The 6,015-nt window shown below is 39.9% G+C and overlaps 1 pseudogene; it reads right to left on the bottom strand.

The window, feature by feature from the left end:
• Positions 1 to 1,502: 1,502 nt before the first annotated feature.
• On the bottom strand, positions 1,503 to 2,783 carry LOC102910695 (ATP-dependent RNA helicase DDX39A pseudogene; annotated as a pseudogene).
• Positions 2,784 to 6,015: the final 3,232 nt, after the last annotated feature.

Genomic DNA, 6,015 nt, shown 5'->3' with positions numbered 1-6,015 from the left:
AACAACAATCTCAGTGTCTGAGGCTGTAAAGGAAAAACAATGGTTCTGACACTAAATATGAGTGAAATAAGAAATGGATAGACAAAGGTATTTTTCCCCCTTTAAGAGTCAAAACCACCTTAGGAGATTCTGGAGAAATATAACATAATACTTGTATGAATACACCTGACATAAACTGGAAGCAAACCTCCAAGGCTAGGCAATTGACTAGGAAATAATAGCTCAGGAAGAGAAGTAGTCCAAAATCCACAACAGTGATGAGGGGCTAACAGTAAAATAAAACAGGATTTCAATGGAGGTAAGATAGTCAAACTCTAGGAACTGTCAATTAAATATACATGGCAGCCCAGAAATCATTACAAAGAATCTTGACCCATAAACAGTGGAATGCACTAAAAGGTGACTTCATTCTTCTATAGCCATGCATGCTAAGAACTGTGGCAAGTACTTTGTAAAAAGAACCTCACAGTGGTCAATAAAAGGGCATTGCTGTCCAATATCCATTGCCTGATATCATGTAATGCCTTTTAACTCAAGAAAGTAATTTAATCTTTCCACTTACTACCTTTTCTTTGTAAAAGTAGATTAAGATAATACTACTACATTTATTTATATTGCTTCATGACTGTGAAAGTTTCCTTGCAGGCATTGTCATTGGAGAAATTATTGATATTGTAGTCAAAATAAAATCACTCAAGAAAAAGTAGATACACAAAACTCAGTTGTGAAATAAAAATAAATTAAAATCACCATGACTTTAGCTCGCCATTAAGATGTAGGGTTTTTGTTGTTGCTGTTGCTGCTGTTGTTTTCATACTGAATGACCCTCACAACAATTAATAGAAAGGAAAGAATGATAAAAGGACAAAAGGAAAGAAAGACAGGGAAACTAGGGTGACACCCCCCCCCCAGGTCATGCTGGAATTTCTATTGTTTTGACCCTATGCAGATCCGCTGACCCTCCTTAATGGGAAGTGTGGCAACTGGTGGCTACTAAAGGAGGAAGGCGGAGTCACTCCCCTTTGGTGATGTGGTTACTGGTAGGAGGTCATGGTCCACTGAGTGACTACACGCCCATATAAACATGAGCACCTCGAACTGGACTCAATAGTTATCAATAGCCAAAGCAGAAAGTAAATAAAAAAATGGACATGAAGTTAAAAGAGATATGGGGTGCGGAGCACTGAGGTATTTAATAGAGTGAGGTAATGGCAGAAGGGTATGTTCATCACACATTGTACAAATGCATTGAATTTCCAGATGATAAGAAAATTAAGAGATGAGAGGGAGCAGAGACAGACTCTCTGAGAGAAAGAAGATCACTGAAAAATAAACGAGAAAACATTTATTCTGACCTCTTTCATTTTTAAACAAGACCTCTTCACATTAACCTTTTTTTTTCCCCACAATAAAAGTTTATTTTTACACAGCTACAGCTTTGGAACAATAAAAAGATACACCCATTTGTCACGTAGGAAGAGGATTGGCTACACACACGATGGTTATCGGCTCTGTTCAATGTATGTGATATCGATTTCTTCTGGAAGCTCTGCCACATTCACCTCAAACCGGTCCTGAACGTCATTGAGGATCTTGGCATCATTCTCATTAGATACAAAAGTGACTGCCAGGCCTTTGGTACCAAAGCGACCAGCACGGGCCACTCGGTGAAGGTAGGTATCTGAGTCCTCTGGCATGTCATAGTTGAAGACGATGTTGACTCGCTCAATGTCCGTCCCTCTGCCAAACAGGTTGGTAGCCACCAGGAAGTGCCTCTGGAAGTCCTTGAACTGCTGGTAGCGGGACAAGCACTCTTCCTGGGGCATGCCTCGGTGAATAGCAATGGCTGTGAAGTTCTGTTCCACTAGGAGGTGGGCCAGGGCCATGCAACGCTGCACAGACTTGACAAAGATCACCACCTGGTTAAACTCTAGGACATCAAGGAGGTCGAAGAGCTTCCGGTTCTTCTCACTGTCCTTGAGCTTGACGCAGTACTGCTGCAGCCTGTGTAGAGTGAGCTTCATCTCGTCGTCCACAAACACCTCCATGGGATCCTGCATGAACTTCCTGCAGATGGGCCGGATCTCCTTGCTCAGAGCGGCACTGAACATCATGCATTGCTTCTCATGGGGTGTCAGGAGAAAAATTTCTTGCATGTCCCGGCGCATGTCCAGCTGTTCCAGCATCTTGTCACATTTATCTAGCACAAAGTGCTTCACATTCCTCAGGTTGAGGCTCCTGCTCCGCACGAGTGCCAGGATCCGGCCTGGTGTCCCCACCACAACATGGGGACAGTTCTTCTTCAACACATCTTCATCCTTCTTAATGGAGAAGCCTCCAAAGAGCACAGATACTTTGACACTGGGCATGTACTTAGAGAAGCGCTCATACTTCTTGCTGATCTGGAAGGCCAGTTCCCATTTGTGGCACATGACTAGTACTGATACCTGGCCCTTGATGGGCTCGATCTGCTGCAGGGTGGCCAGCACAAACACAGCTGTCTTGCCCATCCCAGACTTGGCCTGGAAGAGGATATCCATACCCAAAATGGCCTGGGGAATACACTCATGCTGGACCTCTGAAGGATGCTCAAAGCCACAGTCAACTATGGCTCTCAGGAGCTCCGGCTTCAGCAGCAAGTCCCGGAAACCAGGACTGTGAATGGAGACATAAGATCCTTTGACATCTTTTTTCTGGGGAGCTGGAGTGCTCTGCTGGGGTGCTTGGGACTCTTCATCTTCATCATAATCCAAAACCTCATTTTCCACATCCTGTTCTTCCATGGCATTGCCGCCTGGTTCACTTCCGTAAACTGCAAGGAAAGCCACCGGTCTGGATGTACGTTGTGCCCCTGGACGCGAGCTTCAACGCTTCCTGCCTGACATTAAACTTTTGAGGAAGAAAGTGAATCCCTCATTGTGCTATAAATTTAAACAGTATGCATGGATTCTGATTGACTGGAGTTGTGAAAAGAAGGAAAAGTAGCTCATGGCAGAATCTGAGGAACAACACATCTGAGTTATACTTATTAACATATGCATTTACTATTTTTAAAAAGCAGTGAATTCTCATAAGCAGTTTTTGTTGTTTGTGGTACTAAACTTATAGCTTCACACACAAATCGCCAGCCTCAAGGTTGAGCTGCATTAGCTATTTTTAGAAACATACTTGAGAGGGATATAAAATAAAGGAAATGCACAAAGATTGTAATTGGTAACAACTTCTGTACTTATAAAGAAATTGAACATGATCTGGTCTGAGAAGGATATGTGTGTGTGTGTGTGTGTGTGTGTGTGTGTGTGTGTGTGTGTGTGAGAGAGAGAGAGAGAGAGAGAGAGAGAGAGAGAGAGAGAGAGAGAGAGAGAGAGAATAATCAAAAGATGAACATTCAATTGGGTAAAACTTGAATTAATATTTTAATCTTATTAGGAAATAAAAATGAAACATAAACTGAGACCAAACCAATATGGTTTACTCAAACCTCAAAAGAGATTAATTTAGTCTATGGTGTCATGTCTCTACTTAGTATTACCGACAAAAGTTAAGAGTAAGCCAGGCAGTGGTGGTGCAAACCTTGAATCCCAGCACTCTGGTGGCAGATGTAGATGAATCTCTGAGTTTGAGTCCAGGTAGTTCCAGGATGGCCAGGGCTACACAGAGAAACCTTGTCTTGAAAAACCAAAATAAATAAATTAATTAATAATTAATAATAATCATAAAAGCAGAGGATAACCAGACTACAACCCAGAACTTCAGAGAAGCTAGCTAACAAGAAAGACCCTAAGAAGAATGGATGGATCACACTAGGAAGGGGAAATAGATGAGATCTCCTGAATAAACTGGGGGTGAGAGGGAACAATAGAGGGTAGGCCAAGGGGGATGACAACATAAGGGAACAGAATGGTCAAGATGGAACAGGGACAGAGTGGGAAAACAATGAAAGAGATATCTTGATAGAGGGAGACATCATGAGGATAGGGAGAAACCTGGTGCTAGGGAAATTCCCAGGAATCCACAAATCCATAAATTGTGGTGGAAACTACACGATAACTTCAAACAGCTACTCACATCACATTCACAGTCAAAAAGGGAGAGAAATGAATGCATGCATGTGTGCTTCTTTGACTTTGTGGTTGCCTGATTGCTAACTTGGACTTCTCTACTCTCACACTATTCAGGACTCCTCCTTAGGGAATGGTGTTGCCCATGGTGGGCTGAGATTATCCTCATTAATTAAGTCTATTAGGACTACACCCTACAGAGATGTCCACAGGCCAACCCAATGTAGACAGTTACATATTGAAACTCTTTTAATAGCCCAAGCATGGTGATATGTACCTTTGACCCCAACATCCAGAAGGCAGAATAGGTGAATATTGGTGAGTATGAGGATAGCTTGATCTACATAATTAGTTCCAGACCAGCTAGGGCCATATAAGGAGACCCTGGAAAAAGGTACAGGTAATCTTCCCAGGAGAATATAGGTTGTATCAAGTTGACAAGTGGAGTTAGCTGTAACAATCAATATGAAAGTTCTCTTGCTATATTTTTATGTAAGTTGTTGATGACTGTCCATTAATTACTAATATCAGGTGACAGATAATGTTTGACTTGGTTTTCAATGGAAACCTCCTGCAGAAGAATAGCATGCATTTCAGTTTTTCATGAACTATTTGTAATGCTGTCTTGGCCTTAGAATCTCTGAGAAATCTAAGGTTCTGTCCGTGGAATGATGGATGTGACAGACACTACTCTTTATGAAAAAAAATTATTCCCAATAAAGGGTAGTGGTTCACTACTGGGAAGTTTATTATGCCTAGCCCCTTCACTAAAAATTATGTTCAATTTTAGTCTTCATAAAAATAGTCCAGGATGGAAATCTTTCAGATACAGTGAGAAATGTGTGCATATGTCTGTATTTGTGTGTATGTGAATCAGTATGTAATACAGTTAACTATCTTTTGTTTTACCCTTAATAGGAATAGAGTTCTTGATATGCTTAATTTACAGTTTCAGCACTGCTGTAAGCCTTTACAAGTTAGGTGTCATTTAAAATCTCCTGGATTCGAAACAGTGATTATAATTAGCAGCATATTTTGGGTAATAGCATTGATAATACCATAGTCACAATATCCCACAAGAATGTGGGTAGCTTGATTGGAGCCATTCATTGCCTGGCTTCATCTACACCCTGCAGAGCAATTTAGCTCCTTAAATAACCAACCCCTACTGCTAGCAGCAACTATGTCCTATGCAAAGTAAATTAATATATGTCATTTGCTTATATCAACAATTTCTTAATTTGCCTCATCATAAGAAATTTTAATAAATCTTAATTGAGATCTTCATATTAAGAGAGGATTTGATCTACCTTCAGATGAGAATATTCACTAAGGTTTCATCAATGGCATATGCACAAGCATTATGAGGCAGAAGTGCTAATTGAATTTTTATAAAAGCTGCTTTTTAATCCTTTTAAAGTAGGGAGAAAAACCCTTCAATCAGGATCAAATTTATAAGCATTTCCTGTTGAAGTTAGTAAGTAATTTATTTCCTCAGCCTAGTCATTCAATATTCCAATCACTAGTGTATAATCTGTCATGTGCAGGGATGTACCATAGAATTTTAAAAATATGTATTTATTTTTATATTATGGGTATGAATGTTTTACATGCATGCATTTATATACATTATATACATGATATGTTTTCCTGGAGCTTTTTGGCTCTCAATTCCAGGCTATAATCCATAAAATGTGCTAGAACCTAGGCAATAACTTCAAATAGCTACTCATATCACATGCATAGTCAAAGGGAGAGAGAAATAAATGCATGCATACACACTAGTTTATATTTTGTGTAATATATATATATACAGTTAATGTCCATATATGTGTATGAATATGTATATATATATATATAATATGTATATATATATATTGCCTATAATAGGCATCATATGTTTGCCTGATGGATTGAAGGTTGGGATTGCACATTAGCTCTCCTGAAAGTAGAG

The sequence above is a fragment of the Peromyscus maniculatus genome, chromosome 14, assembly GCF_049852395.1.
Source record: "Peromyscus maniculatus bairdii isolate BWxNUB_F1_BW_parent chromosome 14, HU_Pman_BW_mat_3.1, whole genome shotgun sequence".
Lineage (NCBI taxonomy): Eukaryota > Metazoa > Chordata > Mammalia > Rodentia > Cricetidae > Peromyscus > Peromyscus maniculatus.
The sequence above is the reverse complement of the archived record's forward strand: the minus strand, read 5'-3'. Positions and strand labels throughout refer to the sequence as shown.